Below are 22958 nucleotides of genomic sequence, written 5' to 3' on the forward strand. Positions count from 1 at the left end.
CTAAATTGACTTTTGTTTTTGGTGACTCACTTCCGAATCTCCAGCCTCTCTACCCTTAGTGAAAATTTGATGTATCTGCCCTTTACTTTCTAAATTCATTTTCTTTTGCTTTCAAAGCAAGTATTTTTAAAGTGCTGGTGGCTAAAAGAGCAAGCTTCCCAGTGCTGTGATCTCTCAGACACAGACACAGACAAGCAAATATCAGACATGGACACTGAGGAGTCAGTCCAAAAATAATGACTTCTATATATTTCAGGAATGCATCTTCCACTATACTTAGGGTCTGGAATTCAATCCTGTTAGAGGAGGGTGAGTTCATTGCCTCAAAAGGGAGTAACCTCAAGCCATGATGTGCTTATTAAAATATGACATTGGCATCATCACCGACCCAAACATCCTCTTTTGATTAAATCTACCTAAGTGTTGTAGCTGTTTTCACCATTAGCAAAATATTTTCTGAGTGAACAGGTATATTATGCAATGTTGTTTCTTTAGGAAGATTCTATTCTAGGGGCAGCTGGATGGCTCAGTGGATAAAGAGCCAGGCTTGAAGATGGGAGGTCCTGGGTTCAAATCTGGCCTCAGACACTTCCCAGCTGTGTGACCCTGGGCAAGTCACTTGACCCCCATTGCCTAGCCCTTACCACTCTTTTGCCTTGGAGCCAATACACAGTATTGATTCTAAGACAGAAGGTAAGAGTTGGGGTGGAGGGAAAGACTGTTCCGTGTTCTAAAATAACTCCAAAGGACTCATTTTGAAAAATCCTATATACAGCCAGAAAAAGAACTGATGGAATCTGAATGTAGATTGAGTTTTTTGTTTTAGTAATATTTGTCATCTTCCACATCTTAATGAATACAGAATATGCCTTACAAGACAGCACATGTGTGACCTATATCAAATTGTTTGCCATCTCAGGAAGTGGGGAGGAGATGGAGGGAGGAGGGGAACTTAGAACTTAAAATGTGAGAAAAATAAATGTTAAAATTGTTTCTACATATAATTGGGGTGAGGGCATGTGTGAGACTCTATTCTAGACATCACCTGTGACCCTGACACACTTCCACCACCAACTAATCTGATTCTGGCACTGGACTCCAAAGGGTCAATTTCTCCAACTCTAGATCATTGTTCCCACCTAGGTTAAGCCAGGAGAGTTAGGTAGAGGTTGCCTCAAGAGAATCCCAAAAGGAAAGCATTGTTGGTGGGGTTGTGAACCAACCCAACCATTATGGAGGGCAATTTGGAACTATGCCCAAAGGGCCATAAAATTGAGCATACCCTTTGATTCTGTAATGTCACTACTAACTCTGTATCCCAAAGAGATAATAAAAAGGGGAAAGGACCTACTTGTACAAAAATATTTATAGATGCTCCTTCTGTGATGGCAAAGAATTGGAAAATGAGAAGATGCCCATCCATCAAGGAATGGATGAACAAATTGTGGTACATGTTTGTGATGAAATACTATTTTGCTATAAGAAATGATAAGCAAGATGAGTTTAGAAAGAACTGGAGAAACCTCCAAGAACTGATGCAGAGCAAAATAAGCAGAACCAGAAGAACACTGTACACAGTAACAGCAATATTGTAGGAGGGTCAACTGTGAAAACTTGGCTATTCTCAGCAATGCAATGATCTGGGACAATTCTGAAGCACTTAGAACAGAGAATGCTCTCCACCTCCAGAGAAAGAACTGTTGGAGTCACCTTTCACATCAGTGTATCTTTGGTTTATTTTGAGGTTAAGGTTCTGCATGAATGTGCTCTTAACACGATGACCAATATGGAAGTGTGGTTTGTATGATAATACATATATGGCCTGGATCAAATTGCTTACTGTCTCTGAGTGGGGGGAAGGAAGAGAGGGATGGGGATGGTTTGGATCTTATAATTTTGGAAAACATATGTCAAGAATTATTATTTGGGAAAATAAAATATCTTTGAATTTTTAAAAAATATTCCAAAAATGAGTGGCAGGGTCCCCAAATTCTGTGTAGGTACTCAGAGTGCAACATGGTTTGGGGGGATGGGACAGCCTTTCTTTTACCTTACAGAGAAAGTAGTTCCTCATCCTTGTCATGTGACCAGCCCATCATTTTTTTCCAATCATGTATTTCCATGATAATATCCTTCTTCAAAATCCCTTCGTTGTTGTATGTTGCAGAGTGTTTATGTCTATTACAGTAGCTAGGTAGTACACTGGGCAGAGCACCGTGCCTGATGTGAGAAAGACTTGAGTTCAAATCCAACCTCAGATGCTTTCTAGCTGTGTGACCCTGGGCAAATCATTTCATTTCTCTGTCTCCATTTCTTTATCTGCAAAATGGAGATAATAATAGTGCCTGCTTTATGGAGCTGTTGTGTTGATCTAAAAAAATGTTTTATTGATTTCTTTTGTTTTTACAACATCTTCATTTCCAAATTTATCCCCTCCCTTGCCCAGAGAACTAGACCCTCATAACAAAAAATTGAAAAGGGAGGGGGGGAGTGTGAAACAGTTCAACAAAAATAATCAGCACATCAATGGGATGTGAGAGAATCTGCATGTTCCATACCTACAGAGACAGCTGGGTAGCTCACTATAGAACTCTACAGATTTGAGTTCAAATCCAGCCTTAGATGTTTACTAGCCTTTTAATTCTGGACAAATCATTTAGTCTCTGCCTCAGTTTCTTCATTTGTAAAATTGGAATAATAAAAGCACCTACCCCTTGAGGTTCTTGTAGGGATCAAATGAGATAATATTTGTAAGACATTTAGCACAGTGCCTGCTGGCTTGTTTCCTTCCTCCCTTAGTCCCTCACTAACTCTGCATAGCAGATGCTTTTTCACATTCCTTCTCTAGGGCCAAGATTTGTAATTATAATTGCATATCATTCGGTTTTACTTATTCTTTCTATTGTCATAGTCTTTGTTTCTATTATGTTTTTGGCCTCACTTATGTTCTGCTGCCTTAGTTCAGTATCCCTTTGCTTCTCTGAATTCACGTGCATTGTTCCTTGTCCTTGTCTGGTTTTCATAAGGTAACATTCATTTTGACTTCCATTCATGAAGCCCCTTCTAGACGGAAGGCACCACGCTGGATGCTAGGCATGCAAAGAAGAAAAATGATCCTAATTCCTTGTGCATAGCATATGGCACTACCTAGAAGTCTTCCTTTATCTCCCTATTTTCCAGTAGCCTCTCCAAAGAATCACCTTTGTTTTTATTTTGTTTATTGATGATAATAGCTAGTATGTAAACACTTCCAGGTTTACAAAGCACTTTACAAATAACTCATTTGATCTTCAGAACAAGCCTGGGAGGTAGATGCTATTATTTCTCTCATTTTATAGATGAGCAAACTGAAGTGAAATGACTTGCCCAGGGTCACACAGTAAGTACCTGAGGTTGGCTTTGAACTGAGGTCTCCCTGACTCCAGGTCCAGGGCTTTATCCAATGTATTTCCTCTAACTGTTTCTAGGTATCTTGTGCACATTTATTTAATACTTACAGAAGTATTTGTTGTATCCCCTGATAGAATGTAAATTCCTTGAGCCAGAGACTGTTTAATTTTTGTCTTTGTATCCTCAGTGTCTGACCTGTAGTAGCCCCTTTGCTGCCCATCGAAGAAAACTCAGAATGTGACAATGTAGAGAGGAAGAAAGGAAGCATTCTGGGTGTGAGACATAAAACCTCAGTACAGTCAGGAGGTCTAATGTCGTAGACAGGAAACAAGAAGTAGGCAGGTTGGCTGGGATGTATACAATGGGAAGGGGAATCGAACGAGATCCGTTTAGAAGGATGCACTGTCATCTGACAATGCAGAGCTCTACATGCTAGCAGAAGAATTGTATTTTATCCTACACGCAATTGGCAGTTTTGAAAAGTCATTTAAGTTCTTTGAACAGGGCAGCGACATGGGCAGAACTGTGTTTTAGGAAGGCCAATTTTGCATCTGTGGGAGAAATGGATTTTAGAGGGAAGAATAGAGGCCGAGAAGCCAATTAGAAGGCCAGTGCTCTTTGAAATCAAATCCAAAAACAGCCCTTCTCTTAAGCTTGAATGACTTCATGGTATTGCCTGAGATCTCTTCTCCCTTTTAGTGCCAAATTCCTAGTAAAAATCACTTACCCTTTCTTCTTCCACTTTCTCATCAGTCACTCACTTGCAGTCTGGCTTCTGACCCCATCACTACCTGGTTCTGCTTTCTTCAAGGGGATCAGAAATCTCTTAACTGCTAAATCTGTTAGCTTCTCTTCTTCCATCTCACTGCTATCAATCATCCTCTCCTTTAGGATAGATATCATCTATCCCTGACACTGTTCAGAAAACTAGTTTTCCTTTTACCTGCCTGGCCATTCCTTCATAATGATCTCTGTCTGTCTGTCTATCTTTGGGTATGTGCCTGCCTCTCTTTAAACCCTTACTTTCTGGGGGGCAGCTGGGTGGCTCAGTGGATTGAGAGTCAGGCCTAGAGATGGGAGGTCCTGGGTTCAAGTCTGGCCTCAGACACTTCCTACCTGTGTGACCCTGGGCAAGCCACTTGACCCCCATTGCCTAGCCCTTACCACTCTTCTGCCTTGGAACCAGTACACAGTATTGAGTCCAAGATGGAAGGAAACGATTTAAAAAAAATAATAAACCTTTACTTTCTGTCTTAGAATTAACACTAAATGTCAGTTCCAAGGCAGAAAGAGTGGTAAGGATTAGGCAATTTGAGTTAAGTGACTTTCCCAGAGTCACACAGCTTGGAAGTGTCTGAGGCAAAACTTGAACCCAGGACCTCCCATCTCCAGGCATGGCACTGAGCCACTTAGCTGCCCCATAAAGAGACTCTTTAGTTGAAAGCAGGACAGCATGCTAAACTTGTTTGGTCATGTTCGACTCTCCATTTGGAGTTTTCTTGACAAAGATATTGCAGTGATTTGCCATTCCTTCTCCAGCTCATTTTACAGATGAGGAAACAGAAAAACAGGGTCAAGTGATTTTCCCAACATCACAGAACTAATAAGTATCTGAAGCCAGATTTGAACTTAGGAAAACGAGTCTTCCTGACTCCAGGTCCAATGCTCTATCCACCATGCCACTTCACTTCCCCGTTAGACATGAGGCAGCAGTAGAGCTGTATTTGAATCCTATTTCTCACACTTACCAGCTACCTGCCCATTAGCAAGTTGCTTAACCTTTCCAAGCCTCAATCTCCTCAACTGTAAAATGGTGAAGATACCAGCAGGACTCACCATGATCAGAGGGCTCTTGTGAGGATCAAATGCGATACTATCTAGCAAATCTTTTGCACGCCTACAAGTACCTGTCATCTAGTCTTCTTTTCTCTATCTTACCCCCCAGGCTCTGTCCTGTCCTCTTCTTTTTTCTCTCCTTACACTCTTTCAGTGATTGAATCAACTCCCACTGGTTCAATTATCATCTCTATGCAGATAACTCCCAAATCTATATAATCAGTCGTAATCTCTCCCCTGAGCTGCTGGCCCACATCTCCATCTGTCTTCTAGACATCCCCTTTATAGATATCCTGAAGGCATCTCAAACACAGCATTTCTAGAACGGATTCCACCCCCCCATTCCAATCTCCCCTGTTGAGGGCTCCATCATCCCCGTCATCCCTACTTTGGAACCTTCCAGTTATTCTTGACTCTCTTTTCTCTCATGCCACACATCCAATCAGTTGCCAAGACGAGTTGATTCCATCTTTGAAATATCTCTAGAATCCATCCCCCTCTCTCCACTTGCACAGGCAAGACCTCATCATTTCTGACCTGAACTATAGCAATGGACTCCTAATTGGTCTCCCTGCTCGCCAGACACTCCTTCCTTCTCTTCACAGCTGCCCCCAAAGAATCTTATTACATACAGCCCAAGGAAATTGATTGGGGATTTGGACTTTTTCCTAGTAGCCAGAGGAGCTTGTTCCTGTTAAACACGCTAAGGTCATACAGATTCAGCCATGTCAATTCTCTGCCCAGAAGCATTCAGCAGCTTTTTGCTGCTTCAAAGATAAACTAAGCATTCCCCAGCCCGACATTTATGATGCTCCACAGTTCGACCCCAACCTAGCTTGCCAACTTCATTTTCTGTCACTTGCCTTCATGGCCTTAATCCTCTTGCTGCATTTGCACAAGCTGTCCTCCAGTCTGGAGTACCCTCCTCCTCCTCCTCTTCCTCCTCCTCCTCTTCCTCTTCCTCTTCCTCCTCCTCCTCCTCCTCCTCCTCCTCTTTCTCTTCCTCCTCCTCCTCCTTTTCCTCTTCCTCTTCCTCCTCCTCCTCTTCCTCCCAGACACCTCTCAGAATTCTTATCTTCCTTCCAAGTTCAGTTCAGGTGCCTTGACCTCTGTGAATTCTACCTCAATCAGTCCCAACTGCTCTAGGCACCTTCATCATTCTCAAATTATCTGTGAAAATACTGCCTCCCTCCCAGAAGGTTCCTTGAAGGCAGGGACTCTGTGGATGGAAAGTCGAGAAGACTTGGATGAAAATCCTACTTCAGATACTTTCTGGCTGTGTGATCCTGGTTAACTCACCACCTCTCTGAGCCTCAGTTAACTCATCTGTAAAATTATAGGGTTGGACATGAGAGCCTCTAAGGTTTTTTTCTAGCTCTATCATCCTGTGATTGTTTCATTATTAAGTTTCTATGCCCAGCACCAAGCATAATGCTGGCAAATAGTAGACAGCTAATAAATGAATGTTAAGGGTTAAACAAAGATGAGTTTAATATTGGGAAAAGGCATGTGCCTGTGGAAAGATCCCCACCTTTGGGGCAGAAGATCTTCATCTGAATCTTACTTCTGACACTGGCAGTGTGACCTTGGGCAAGTCATTTAGACTGTCTGAGCCTCAGTTTCTTCCTCTGTAAAAGGAAATTGAATAAGGTGATCTCCAAAGGAATTTTCAATTCTTTGTCTCTGTGTTTGTGATCATTTGCTAGCCCTCAACATATACATACAACATACAACAACATATATGCACAAACAGCTCCTATTTCCCTGGCAAGTTGGAAAGAAACCAGACTATTATGCCTGAATTTCTTAGATAACTGTGACTGTGTAGGCTTGATTTAATGGAGAGGAAGAATCTGGAGTCCCTGCAGAAGTGATGGAGTTTGAACAGACTCAGTAAAACAAACAACAATTCAGCTGAAAGGCTGCACCAAGCAGGTCATTACTTCTCAAAGATGTCAGTCGGAGCTGATTTCCCTACAGATTCGCATTGCTGAATTATTGTAATTAAATGGCAACTTGAAAACCAGGGAAATAAGAATGCAGGCTGTGAGGTCCAGCCTAAATACTCCACTTGTGATTCCTCCCTGCTCACAGACCCAGAACAGTCCAGCCCGGGGTCACAAATGGGAGTGTGGGGGATCATTTGTCAGCGTTCAGTCATGGTGGCTTCCCTTTGGGGGTCCTTTCTGCTCTGAATTTCCTTGGATCCCAGAGCCTAGCAATTGCAGCAACAGAATGCTTAATAAGTCAGCTTGACAAATGTGCAAAAGAGAATGAGGTAGGCATGGCATGTGCATCCAGAGGGCAGATCCGGCTTTCAGGTGACATTAAGAAGCATCCAAAATACCAGGTGTCATTCCCACTTGTCACCAGGCATCTGTTGCTATGGCTTATTAGGCTCCTATTTATCAGGAATGCCAGTAATTCATAGTGACAGCACAGGACCTGCTCGCTTAAGGCTTTTGAACAGAATGAGACTGGTTGGTGGAGGCATTGCGGGACTACCAGCAAGGAAGCATTCGTCCTTTTATTTTGAATCTGCTAGTTAATATTTTTAAACCACCCTCGTCTTCCCCTGTAGTGTGTCGTGTGCCAGGTCCCAATGTATGATGGGGGCGGCCGAGTCAGAGGAAAGGCTGAATCAGGACGCTGGAGGATGCAGTGCCAAATTCTGCTGCCAGGCTGTAGGGATTCTGCAGGACATTTTTACTGATTCTCCTCCAGTCCTCGCAGGAACATGTGACTGACTGCAATCCCACAGCCTCCGAATCTACCATCAGAAATGGGGAGAAGGAGTGGGGGAGGAGGAGGAAGGACTGGGAGCCCCAGAGCAGACAGCCACCAAGCAGGGCGCTGGCGTTGGTGATGGAGCCCGGGTCCACAAGATAACGAGAGGCTTTTCCCCTCAGTACACAGAGTAAAAATACCTCTTCATTAAGAAGAACAGCCAACCTCCAGACCCCAGAAAGGAGAGTGGCACAGCCCTAAGCAGCGAAAAACATGCCCTCTCCTGACATTTGGGTCTTTTCCGGCTGTCTCTAACCTGGGAAAAGCCTGGACCCTGCTCGGAGGAGGTCTGCTGGAGAGAGGGATAGAACCAATCAAAACTCTTTTTGCCCCCAAGTTCTTTGCTGGCTGTGATGCTATGGCAACAGGTATTTATTTAGTCAATGAGCCTGACACTATGCTAGCTGGAAGGAGGCAGGAGAATAAGAGGGATATGCGGTGTTCCCTGCCCTAGAAGTTAGGGAGTCAAACATAAGAGATGTGAAACAGAATGAATTTGCAGACAGCAAGTGACTAAGCCATACCCTTGCAAACACTGGCGATTTCCTTGGTGAGAGCATCCCAGTCCTAGAGAGAGATTGTGGCTCTTCTGTACTTTAGGACACAAATTTATGGAGAGTTGTTCTGGTCAAAAAACAAAAATAAGACATTCTTGGCTTCCTTCAAGTTCTAGCTCAAATGCCACCTTCTCCAGGTAGCCTTTCTTAATCCCTCTTAATTCGAGTTCCTTCCCTCCATTAATTATTCCCTATCAAACCCATACAAAGCTTTTTGGGGTACATATTTGTTTGCTTTTTGTCTCTCCCCTTAGATTGTGAAGGCCGCTAGATGGCACAGTAAATAAAATGCTCATCATCTGGAGTTCAAATATGACCTCAGACACTTACTAGCTATGTGACCCTGGGCAAGTCACTTAACCCAGTTGGCCTTGGTTTCCTCATCTGTCAAATGGGCTGGAGAAGGAAATGGCAAATCACTCCAGTATCTCTGCCAAGGAAACACCAAATGGGATCATGAAGGGTTGAACATGCCTGAAAGATAACTGAACAACATTAGATGGTGAGCTTCTTGAGGGGAGGGACAATCTCCTGCCTTTCTCCAGCTGCCCAGCAATTAGCACAGTATCTGGCATATAGTAGTGCTTTGTAAATGCTTATTAACCAACAAACAATTGGCATATGTGGTAGAGACAATTTTAGTAGTACAATACATGACCAGGAAATGAAACATCTTTGTCGCTGAAATAATTCATTCATTTCATTCATTTAATCATTCAGGGAAGGCAATCCACATTCGGTCAAGGAGGACTTCATGGAAAAGGAATGAAAGGATTTTAATAGCAGGAAGAGGAACATTCTGAATAAAGGGCAAAGGGGATGATCAAAGGTGTGGGAGCAGGAATGAACAAGGTATGAGAACTAAATTAAAAGGCAGTGTGATATACCAGAAAGAACCCAGGGGCCACTGACCACATGTGTGACCTTGGACTAGGTTCTGCCCCTATAGAACTCATAATCTAGGCAAGAAAAGAAGAGCCCCATACACAGAGATCTTTAAATTCCAAAGACTCTAGAAAGTAAAATTCTCACAGCCAGTCTATAAAGAACACAGTAACCAAAATACAGTTGCCTAGGTGTCAGACATTTGGGAACCAAAGGCAGGATGATGTTATTTGACATCGACATCATGTTTTCAAAATACCAGCCTTATGACTCCTTCAGCTATTGCCAGAAAAGGGGGAGGGAGGGTTTCTTTTTCACCCTGATTTTTAAAAATAATTCAAATTCTAGCAACAGTCTCCCTTGTAAATGAACAGGCGAGAGAACCTTTTGTGACCTTGAAATTAAAGAGAGCTTGCAGAGAGCTCAGCATGTCTCTGGGGCTAAGTCTTGATCAATTAAAGCAGCAAGCCAATTACCTGACCTGCCCTCAGCTGGAGGAAGTGGATGATTTGCTCAGTGTGGCTTCCTTTGGTTAAAGGTAACAGGCTAAGGTATCAACCTTGACCCTTCTCCACCATGCGTTGTTATAAATAAGTACTCCAAATTTAGTTGTCTGCACTTATGTTTAAAAGGATTTAGAGCTGGAAGGAGAAATCTTAATGATCATCTTGTTCAAGCCCTTTGGATTCTGAAGAGGAAACTAAGAACCAGAGATGAAGTAATTTTCCCATGTTGTTGAGTCATTTCAGTTATGTCCAACTCTTCATGACCCCATTTGGGATTCTTTTAGCAAAGCAACTGAAGTGATTTGCCATTTCCTTCTCCGACTCATTTTACCGATGAAGAAATTGAGGTAAACAGGGTTAGTGACTTACCCAGGGTATCACAGCTGGTAAGTGTTGGGGGCCAGATTTGAACTCAGGAAAATGAATCTTCCTATCTCCAGATTCAGCACTCTCTCCACTTTTTCTCCTAGCTGTCCAATTTTTCCCATATCACTTAAGAAAGTGGTAGAATTAGGATTAGAACCCAAGGCTTTCACTCTTTGTATTAAACCACTGTCATGTCTTACCATTGAATTCAAATCATCGATTAGCCAATGCCTACGACTGTCTCTCTCAAACACACTGAGTTCTAGATCTCTTAGTGCCTCTGAACCATTCACGGAATCTCAAGAGTTGCAAAAGATTTTAGTAACCATCTAGTCCAACCCATAACCAAAGAATCCCTCACTACCATATATCTGAGAAGTGGTCATCCAGCCTCTGCAGGAAGACCTGTTATTTGTCTTTCCTTTTTTTGATGAAGACCAATGACATCATAGGAAGATGTCTTGACCTACACATGAATTGGATTTAAGTGAGGCAGAATTGCACAGTCATCAACCTCCCTCTCTCTTCCAGAGTCATAGAAGTCCAGTGGCAGGACAAGGGTCAGGATGACGGGCAGTGGTCCAAGATGCAGAGGATGATCTTCATATCTTCAATGTCCAACCAAGTTTGAAGTGCTTCACAAGTCGGCTTCCGCTGCCTCATGGCCAGTGGCGCAAATTATTCTCATCCACCCATTCCACCAAGGGAAGTCTTTACATGCTTTGTGATAGACACTTCCCTAACTCACTGGCAGGTTTGAGGTCTGTCGGTTACCCTCCACCTGGCTTAGCCCATTTGCCAGAGGTGAATTTACCTGGGGCAGCCACTGTACTCACTACAGCTTCTTGGAGCCACAGGTGAGAGCTGAGTACTGGATGGACACATAGGAAGCCCTTTAAAAATGATTGCTGAGGGGCAGCTGGGTGACTCAGTGGGAGAGAGCTGGGCCCGGATATGGGAGGTCCTGATGCAAAACTGGCCTCAGACACTTCCCAGCTGTGTGACCCTAGGCAAGTCACTTGACCCCCATTGCCTACCCCTTACCACTCTTCTGCCTTGGGACCAATACACAGTATTGATTCCAAGATAGAAGGTAAGATATTTGTTTTTAAATGATTATTGACTGCCTGACTGATTGCTCTACTGACTAACCAAAAAAAAAACGAGATTTGTCTTGACAGGCTCTGTTTTTGATGAATACATGTATACGCTCTTTGAATTAAGTGCTTCTTTTTCTAGATTTTCATTAGCCAGGGCCTTAATGATCCATTCTAGAGTTTTCCCCCAGGATAAGATCACTGGCCTGCAGCATGTAGACTTTATTAGGTCCTCTTTTTGTTTTAAACCCTTACCTACTGCCTTAGAACTGGTACTCAAGTATTTTAACAATGGGAGTTAAGTGACTTGCCCAGTGTCATACAGCTAGGAAGTGTCGGAGGCTAGATTTGAACCCAGAACCTCCTGCCTCTAGGCCTGGCTCTCTGTCCACTGAATCACCTAGCTGTCCTCCTCTTTTTGAAAATCGGGATATTTGGTTTTCTCTAGATTTTCCAAGGGTCTCTTAAAAGCAGCAGAAAACTCATCCTCCTCCAGCTCTTTCAGTAATCAAGGATGTTGTTCTTTGGGCAAAATGACTTGATTTATTGAAGATAACTAGGTGTGTTTCTATTAAATCAAGTCATTTAGTAAGCACCTGCTATATATGCCATGGGACAGATAGGTGGCCTGGTGGATAGAGTCAGGAAGATCTGAATTCAAATCTGGCCTCAGATGCTCACTAGCAGTGTGATCTCCCTGTTTAATCCACCCAGGAAGAAAATGACAAGCCACTCCAGTAGCCTTGCTAAGAAAGTCCCCATGGACAGTATGGTTCATGGGGTCACTAAGAGCCAGACATGACTGAACAGCTGAACAACAAATATATCCCAGACACTGTGCTGAGCCCTGAGAATGCAAATATAAGCCTAAAGAAAGAATTGCTGCCCTCAAAGAAATTACATTTTAATGAAGGAAATTGTTGTTGTCTTTGTGGCCCCATTTGAGGTTTTCTTGGCCAAGAAACTGGACTGGTTTGCCATTTCCTTCTCCAGATCATTTTACAGATAAGGAAACTGAGACAAACAGAGGATCAAGTGACTTGCTCGGGGTCACAAAGCTAGTAAATAGCTGAGACCAGATTTGAACTCAGGAAAATGACTTTTCCTAACTCCAAACCCAGCACTTTATCCATTGTGCCACTTGGCTGTCCTAAGAAGGAAGACAACAGGTAAAAGAGAGCTTATGGGGGAGGATGGAAAATGAAGGGTGGTCAGTCTGAATCCTTCCCAGAAATGGAGGAACTCTGCACTGGGAGAGGAAAGCCATGGAACTGGAGACAGAATTATCTCCTAACTCATCTTGGTAGCAAATCCCATAAGTTGTTGGGTTTTTTTTTTGATGTCTTTTCCAATACAAAAGTGACTCTCCTTTGCAAAGAATACAGGAATAAAAAGTTGAGCAGCAATCTCTCTCTTGTTAGTTATCCCAACTACCCCAAGGAGCAGGACAGTCCTTACTTTGAGCCTCCTTTTTCTTCCAATAGAGCTACAAAACAAAAAACAAACAAACAAAAAAACCAAAGTAGTTCCAAACTGAAAATCTTTCCTTTTCTAGTATTAGATGTTCAGTTTTTTGTTTTGTTTTAAAGCAGTCTTTCTACCATCTTTACAGGTGTGACAATCCTCTATTAGCTTCCATCTTCTGTAAATGTCTTTTTAAGAGCCACATTGGTGGAGGAGATCATTACACATCCACATTGGTCTCTTGACAGTAAGTCTCTTCCTTATGTATGAGGCTGGTAAAGCAGCACTCCTGTGTCCCTTGAGGAAAGAGTCTCCAGAGAGCTGGAGTAGTCACCATCTCAGATCAAGTCTGATTTAAAATCTTTCATCATCACTTCCCAATATTGGCATTGCCACAAGGTTGGCATGGGGGGGGGCGTTAAAGAGAGAACTAGAACTTCAAACAGCTACCCATTCATCCTGAGTATATGTGAGCTAAAACACACACACACATTCTTATTCTCCTTACTCTTCTCATTTTACAGAAGAGAAAACCAAAACAGTTAAACATCCTGCCCAGAGGACACTAAGAAGTATCCAAGGATGGATTTGAACTCAGATTCTAGATACTGTGTTTTATTATTGTATGTTTTTATTGATGTTTTCTGTTTCTTACATCACTATAGTATCCCATGTATCTTTCCTACCTCCCCATCCCAAGATGCCATCCTATATGACAAATAGTACTTTTTTTAAGAGAGAGATATAAAAAAATTCCAGCATAACATATTTTGAAAAATTATGCAAATATGCAATGTGTAATAGTCCTGGACTTCTCACCTCTCTGAAGGGGTATACTTGAGGAATCTTCTCATAGCTCTTCCTTCAAGTCTCACTTGATCTTTATCATTTTATTACATTTACCTTTGATTTGGGTGGAAGGTTGTTCTTTCCATTTACATGGTTGTAGTTAATATGTCTTTCGGGACTTCTCCATTAGTGGCGGTGTAATGTCCCTGAACAACTTGCAGGGACCCAGGAGAAAAAAACACTATTCATAAGCAAAGGATAAACTATGGGAGTGGAAACACCGAGAAAAAGCAACTGCCTGAATACAGAGGTTGAGGGGACATGACAGAGGATAGACTCTAAATGAACACTCTAATGCAAATACTATCAACAAAGCAATGGGTTCAAATCAAGAAAACATCTAATGCCCAGTGGACTTACGCGTCGGCTATGGGGGGTGGGGGGGAGGAAAAGAAAATGATCTATGTCTTTAACGAATAATGCTTGGAAATGATCAAATAAAATATATTTTAAAAAAATATGTCTTTCGGGAGGCTGTTTACTTCATTCTGCATCTGTTCATATAGACGTTTTCATGATTCTCCATATTCATCACATCTTTTCTTATAGTACATTAATATCCTATTATCTTCATGTACCACAATTTGTCTAGCCAGTCTCCAACTGATAGGCATCTACTTTGTTTCCAATCCTTAGTTATCACAAAAAAAGTGGTGCTATAAATATTTTGTAGTATATGGAAGACTTTTTTCTTATTTATAGCTTCCCTTGGGGTATAAATCTAATCATGGGGTCTTTTGTTCCAAGATATGGACAGGAGCAACTAGTTGGCTCAATGGATAGAGTACCTGGAATTTGACCTCAGACACTTCCTACTTGTATGACCCTGGACAAGTCACTTAACTTCATTTGCCTACTTCTTGCTTTATATCAGATTTCTCTAGTAAGGGTTTGGTTAAGATATATAAACCATAAGTACATATGAGACTAATTGTCATGCCCCAGTAGATAAATGGCCAAGGTATATAAATAAACAGTTCTCAAAAGAGCAACTGTAAAATATTCACAACCACATTAAAAAATGTGCCAAAACACTAACAATAAGAGAAATGTCAAAATAAACAAAAATGACCAAAAATTGACAACTGTAAAATGTTGGAGAAGTTGTGAAAAGATAGGCAAACTGATTCATTGTTGGTGGAGCTGTGAAATGTACAAAAAGCAATTCTGAATTATATGAATAAATGATTTCTTGAATAAATTATCATATTATGATAGGATTTTGTTAAAATAGTGAAGTCCATGTTGGTCTGTAGCTTTCTTTTTTTGTTTTATCTTTTCCATGGTTTAGTTACTTCTTTCTCAGTTTTTGAGAATAATCTATAAAGTATTAATATTAACTGTTTTTTAAAAACTTAATAGATTCTTTTATGAATCCATCTGAACCAAGAGTGTTTTTGGTAGTTACTTTACAGATTTATTTCTTGTTTTGAGATTGAGTTATCTAAGATCTCTAATTCATCTTCTGATAGTTGGGTATTGTATATCTTTTAAAATATTCCTTTATTTAATTTCATTTCTCAGTTTTGTCAGCATATAACTATACATAATATGCTCTAATCTTTTCAATTCTTTTGGTATTGATATGATCTTGCTTTGTTCATCTGCAAGTTTATTGATTTGATTTTCTACTTTCTCTTTTTGATGAGATTAGCTAAGGGCTTATCAATTTTACTAGGCTTTTCAAAGAACCAGTTTTTATTTGTAATTTCTATGGTTTTATATTTCTGATTAATTTCCCCCTCTTATTTTTAATATCTCATCTTTTATGCCTATTTTGGGTTTGTTTATATTCTAATTTTTAATGCAAATGCAGTTCATTAATCCCCACCTTTTCTATTTTGTTAATGTATGGTTGCAAAATATACTGTTTTCTCCCTGAGGAATGCTTTTGTAACATCCCAGAAATTTTGGTATGGTAACATAGTTATTAATTGCTTCTATGATTTATTCTTTGACCTCATTTAAGATTTCATTATTAAGTCTCCATTTGGGTCTGTATCTTTTGTTTGTAGACCCCAAGATAAATTGATTATGAAGATCATAGTCTTATTGCATTATTTGCTATAAAGGATTATTAAATTTTTGAGCCTTTTTACATTTATTTGCAGTATCTCTGTCTTAGTACACAATTTTTATAAAAGCTCTATGTGATGCAGAGAAATATGTTTATTCTTTTGTTCCATTTAGAAAATGCCATGTCTTTTAACTCTAGTTTCTCTAGAACTTTGTTTACATAGTTTCCCTTTAATCTTTCCATAAGACTTATGTAAAATTGATGAAAGGATATTGAAATCATATTTTGTCATTGTCTGTGTTCTTGAAGCAATGATAATGTTGCTTTTTTGAATTGGGATGCTAAGGCATTTGAAGTCATGTAAGCTTATATTGATATTGGTTTGTTGTCTATGGTTCCTTTCTGTACAAAATAGTTTCCTTGTTTATCTCTTTTGATTTTTTGAATGTTTGTTTTTGCTTTGTCTAATAGCATAATGGAAACTTTTGCTTTTTTTTTTATTCACTTATTGTAGCATAGTAAATTTTTTTCCATCTCCTCAGCATTATTTTATCTTCATTTTTAAAATTTTTTTTTAAGCAATAGATTGTAGTTCATCTAATCTGCCCCTTTCTTTTGTTTTATTGGATTGTTTAATCTCTTCATATTGAAAGATAAAAGTTTATATTTTCCTACATCTGACTCTAAATTTTTTTTAAGTTGAGATTTTTTTCTATTTCTACTGTAAATCTAGTATTGTGTTCCTTCAGTTACTTTGTTTTTAAAGGTGATACTGTTCCAACTGGCTCTCTTTCCCTCACCCTTCATTTCATTTGCTACCCCTTTCCCTTTCAGATTTCGTTTTTGTTTCCTCCTGATTTTATCTGGTTATATATTTCTTCCAACCTATTTTTTCCCTCTGTTGTTTGAGTAGATTTTTCTCTACCTCTCTCCCCTTCAGCTAGTCCTAGTCATTAATTTTTAAATTTTCATTTTTTACACACATTTCCTGAAAGGATTTCTCACTCTATTATCTACTCTTTTTGTTTACTCTAGATTCTCATCTTCTAATTCATGACCTCTATAATCATCTGGTCTCTCTCTTTTCTCTATATTCTTTGTACTATTAAAGCTTCCAGGGCACCAATTCTGGCTCTCCCTTGTAGGTGCTTTCTGCTGCTGCCTCATCATGCCTCATGGATTCCCCTTTTTTGTCATGCCTCACTCTCAGAACAATGTCAATTATTGTAGATGTCAGAAAGAACACTTCCCTATGGGAAGACCTCTCCTTGACTGCTGATCTATACCTTCTCTCATTAACCTTTTTGTCTATATTTATCTAGAAATTTTCTCCCTGTATCTATGCTCTCCCATTCCTCCTGGTGTCTGCAGGGGTTCCAATTCCCCTCCCAGGGGAAGTAGATTTTTCTTCTTTCCCTTTACCCATAGAATCATTCATCAATGTTCCCTTTCCACCTCCAAAATAAGGTGTCCTTCCTTTCCTCCACTTTTCAATTTCCCTCCTTCCTTCCCACTCGCTCCCCTTTAAGTTCTCTTTCTGAGAAAGCTCGTCTTGCCCCCCCCCCGCATTGCTAGCCTTTGATTTGACCCCAATGTATCCTTCATGTCTCTTTATCCCACTGCCCACTCATGTCTCTTTGCCCCATTCCTCCTCTTATCCTCCCATGTTAGAAAGCAGTCCCACAAAAGAAGCCTTCATCTGTAGACAGGGTGTCACCAGATTCTGTCTTTCAGGACTCCAGGCCATCTCTTCACTGTTGTCTATGGATTTCCACCTTTTCCTTCATCTTCTTGAATACATTTTGAAAGAAGTCTCTCATAGGCTTTTTGATGTTGTTGTTGTTCTTATTGTTACTGCTGCTGTCATTGCTTGCTGCATTTATTCATTTCTCTTGTTTGGGATGTTGGAGAAGCAAATCATCTCTTCAGTTCTGATTTTCTATCTAAAAACATCCCAAACTCCACTTTATTATTAAATTTCCATCCTTCATCTTGTTTGATTACACTCAGATTTGCAGGAGAGGTGATCCTGGCCTGCATCTTGAACTCCATTGTTCTTTGGAACACATTATTCAATTCCACCCTCCTTTTTCTAATGGTTACAAAAAAAGTTTTATTTGGAAAAATAGGGGAAGAAGGAATTCTTCCAAATTCCTTTTATGACACAACTATGAAACTAATATCTAAACCAGGAAGAGCTAAAACAGAATAGTTTTGCATCTTTTGAAGGTCTTCCTCCTGATAACTTGCAGAACTTGTTTCTAAGTTGAACTATTCACTCTAACTACTATGTGTCTTGGAGTTTGCTGCCTTCTTCTTTTTTCCTGGAAGCAATTTGTAAATTCTTTCAATGTTCAACAGTTCTCTTCTATATTATTTTATTCATTATGGTGTTAAGGGTTTTTTCTGTTGTGTTCTGGGAGATCTATGATTCTTCACTTGCCTCTATATAGCCTGTCTTCAACATTAGTATGTTTTGCTTGAACATTGAACATATATATATATATGTATATGTACATATACATACGTATATATATACACTTTTTTTAAACATTACTTTTAGGTTGCCCTGCAGTTTCATGTATCTACACTCTAAGTCTATTGCTCTCAGGGTGGAGCTGACATCGGGAATTAGTAACAGCAAAAGCTGGAACCCCTCAGATAGTCTTCCCAAACAAATCTATTGCTCTTTCTTCTTTCTTTGGTTGAGTTTACCCTTGAAGATTCAAGTTTTTCATTTCTGTTAATTATTTTTGCTAGGTAGGACAATAAATTTTGCCCTCATAATTAGTTATAGTTTCATGTTCTCCTCAAATTCTATGGGTCTTCCCTCTCATTAAGCAAAGGATCATTTTTCTTTATTCTTTAGTATTTATTCATAAATGCCTGAACTAGTTTACTAGATCTGAAGGCCATATTTCCTTCTGTTGTTGCTGCTTTTTCTTATTGATTTATCTGTTTATGTTCAAGATCTCTGAAATTTCTCCTTCCTAAAATCTTTGGCACTTTAAGTCTTTCCCCTCCTTATATTCCTTATCATTCAATTCCTGACTCCCTCCCTTATGGTTGTGCTTTCTTTGGAGACTGGATCCTAAAGTATCTCAACCTTTTCCTACAATGGGCAATTATGGTTCACCAAACCGACCAATAGATTTTTGGGTAGTCAGAACCAGCCTCAGATCGATTCTATTTTCTTTCCCTCAGGCTTTGTGAGTGAGAGTGCTACACAGTGCCCCTCACACTCCTTGAGTCCTGACCTATATTCCCTCTGCTATTCCTTTCTCTGGCTTGATCATCTCCCTTTAGTCCTCAGTTCTCTAACATGGCACTGGCAGTTCAGCATTTGGCATCGTTGGGGCTTCCAGGTTGTAGTCCCCATCAGGCTTTTGCTCCTGAAGGTCTGTGGCTAAACTGGCTATTGATGTCCAAGCAAAGTTCTTCAGCCTGGAGCCAGGGCCTCCATAGCACTGGAAGAAAGGAGACAGGCCTGGGATATACAGAGTAAGCATATGTTATGTCCTTGGGACTACTAATGCAGCCTTATTGCTGGTAGTGTGGGAGATGGGCTAGGGATGCCAAGTAAGCCAGGAGTCATTGAATGTTAGTTCCTAGATTTGGGTTTGGGTTTTGTTTTTAATGTTCTTTTGGGTTCTGAAAGTCTTAGACTTTGGAAACAGCTAAAGTTGTTTTTATCTTTGGTGTACATTTTCTGACTTGTAGAGGTTTGAGAGGCTATAGGGAATGAGGGAAAAAGTCTAGTCCACCATCTTGCTGATCATGTGAACCAAAAGCAGGTTCTATTATGATTACATGTAAACGATATAGAAGGAAGATCATTTCAGAGAGGTAAGTACTAATAGCCAGAAGAACTAGGAAAGGCTTCCTCAAGAAAGTATAGTTGAGGGTGCAGAGCATATTAGGCATTAGAGAGAGGGGAAATCAAGTGTCTTGTATAATGAATAGCAAATAGGCCACTTAGATCACAGAATGCAAGGAGAGAAGTAAAATGAATCCATTCTGGAGAGGTAGAGAAGGCCTGGTTGTGAAGAGTTTAAATATCAAAGAAAGGCCATTGTTGGATTTGATACTGTAGGTAAGAGGACTCTACTGGAATTAACCGAGTAGAAGGGTGATGTGGTCAGAAGTATGCTTTAGAAAAATCACTTAGTATATGATTAAGGTTGGATTGATTTGGGGGGAAACTTGAGGCAGGGAAGACAAAGAGGAAATTATTGCAAGAGTGTGTGGATAGATAGATAGATAGATAGATAGATAGATAGATAGATAGATAGTGATGGGAGTCTGAGCTAGGGTCATAGCAATGTGAGTGGAGAAAAGGAGATTTACAGGATTTGGCAATGGACTGGATATATGGGGTGAGTAAGGCTTGGGGAGTCAAAGTGACATCAAAGTTTTGACCCTGGATCATTCGGCAGATAGCGGTGCCCTTGAAAGTAAGAGGAAATTTTGAAGGGGGTGAGGGAATACCTAAGGGGAAGGAGCATAAATTCCATTGATACATGTCAAGTTTTAAAATCCTACAATACATCGAATTCAAGTTAGACAAGAGGCAGTTGGAGAGATATGGCTAGCTCAGAAGACAGACAAGGACTGGCTATATAAATCTGAGGATCTTTTGAATAAAGAGGCCAGCCATACATCATGAGAGCTGATAAGATCACCAAATGAGGTAGTAAAAAGTGAAAAGAGAAAAGGAAACAACTATGGTGTTAAGATTAAAACTCCCTGGAGACAGTATATTAATTTACAATTATTTATTAAACAGTGAAGAGTGGGTGAGTCACATGGCCAGTCACCTAGCTAGTCTGAGCTCACTGTTCATTTTGCACCCCTGTTCACTCCTAATACTTGGCCAGAACAGATGGCTCCTTGGCCAAGAAAGAAGTTTCCTAGATCCATAACTTATACCCCACACAAACACACACACACACACACACACACACACACACACACACACACACACACACACACACACACACACTTTTTTCTGGGTCACCTTGATTGGACAGATTTGACCTCAACTGGGGTCAGAAATCCTATATTCTGGATGCTTGGAGTCCCATAGGACAAGAAGCAAAGGTCTTCCAGGACACCACGGAGCCAGAAAGTTTTGGTGCTCTCCCATGTGCCACCAGATAAGCCTCAGGTCTAGTTTTTAATCCAATCAGAGAGTGCGGGGCTCAATGGCAATCCAATTCATTAAAGAAACACCCTAAGACTTAGGGTGCTAAGAAAAGGGATGCAAACTGTTGCCCAATTCTCCCAGTGGTTAGCGGGCATGACTTCACTGAAGAATCAGCAAACGCTCTCAGCAATACAATGATCCAGGACAATTCTGGAGGACTTATGACAAAGAATGCTATCTACCCCCAGAGAAAGAACTGTTGGAGTCAGATGCCAATCAAGGCATGCTATTTTTCACTTGTTTATTTGGGTTTATATTTTTGGGTTTGGATTTTGTAAGATTATTCACTTACAAAAATGAACAACATGGAAAGATGTTTAGGATGATGATACATGTATAACCCAGATTGAATCTCTTGCCAGCACCCAGAGAGGGAAGGGAAGGGAGGAAAGGAGGGAAGATTAATCATGTAATTTAGGAAAACTTGTGAGGAAGATTGATATTACATGTAATTGGCAAAAAAAATAAATTAAATTTTAAAATAAATTTAAAAAAATAAAGAATCAGCAAATGAGATGAAAGGAGTTGGTAGGACAACCTAGAAAAGAGAAAGTATCCATGAGGAGGTGATCAATGGTGTCAAACACTGCAGAGTGGCCAATAAGGATGAGGAATGGAAAACTTTGGAGGGCAGTTTCAGACAAAAAATCAAACAGCAGAGAATTTAGAAGAGAGGAAATAAAAGTACTTAATATAGATTACTTTCACAGAGTTTAGACACAAAGGGGAGGAAAGCTAAAGGACAATAGCTTCTGGGTAATAGAAGGATCCCGTGATTGGGGTTTTAAGGATGTGGGAGACAGACTCATACAGAGGGAGAGCTGGAGATTGAAGATAAGACAATGGATATTATAGTGGGGCAATCTGCTGGAGAAGCTTTGGGGTCATGGCATCAAGGATGAATATAGACAAGCTGGGCTTTGCAAAGCAAAAAGTTTTCCAACAAGGTTGAAATGAATGAGATAGTTGGGGAAGACGTCCTAATGATGTGAGAAGAGGAAGAGGAGAGAAGGAGAAGCTGATGGCAAAATGGTCTCATTTTTTCTGAGATGGGTAGGGTGCTATGAGAAGCTTGAGAAGAGATAAGAAGGTATGGAGCAACTGCTGTGGAGAGTGGGAAAGCAAAATGATTAAGGAAGAATAGAATGTTTGCCTTGTTACAGTAAAGGGACAGTTGAGATTAGAGAATGTAAATTTATAGTGGGCCTATTCAGCACAATTTTGTGATTTCCTCTAGCTCCCTCTAGCAGCACATGATAGAATGGGATGGTAGGAATAATCTGGACATAGCAAAACAGTATTATCAGTTGGATATGGGGTCGAGGAATTCAGGAATAGAGAGCAGGGTGGACTTTAATTGGCTCACAAAGAGGTCAAGATAGGAAAGTAGAGGAGAGGATATAAGCAATGATGGGACAATGGGCTGAGAAAGAACTGAGGGGTAAAGGGAATGGAGGTCATGGTGAGGATGAAGAACAGGATTAGGGGCTGTAAGGCAGAAGGAAAGATGGAATGATAAAATATTACAGTCAGATAAAGGAATCTCAAAGCTTATAATCATGAAAATGGAACAAATATTCAAGGTTGTGATGATACCTTGATTAGCTGGGGGAATAATTAGCAGTTTGGGCTAGCTAAGTCACAGAGTACACCAAGACTATATATCATCATCTTATTTATTTAACTTATATTCAGAGTACATCATGCAAAATGCCGAGGTAGACAAATCAAAAGCCAGAATGAAGGTTTCTGGGAGAAATATCAACACTCTCAGATATGCAGATGATAGCACTCTGATGGCAGAAAGCAAAGGAGAATTAAGAAGCCTCTTGATAAGAGGGAAAGAAGAGAGTATAAAAGCTGGCTGAAGTTTAACATCAAAAAACTAAAATCATGGCAATGGGACCCATCACTTTCTGGCAAAAGAGGGAGAAGAAATGGAAGCAATGTCAGATTTTATATTCTCGAGCTCAAAGATCACTGCAGACAGTAACTGCA

This window comes from Monodelphis domestica, chromosome 1, assembly GCF_027887165.1.
Source record: "Monodelphis domestica isolate mMonDom1 chromosome 1, mMonDom1.pri, whole genome shotgun sequence".
NCBI classification, from domain to species: domain Eukaryota; kingdom Metazoa; phylum Chordata; class Mammalia; order Didelphimorphia; family Didelphidae; genus Monodelphis; species Monodelphis domestica.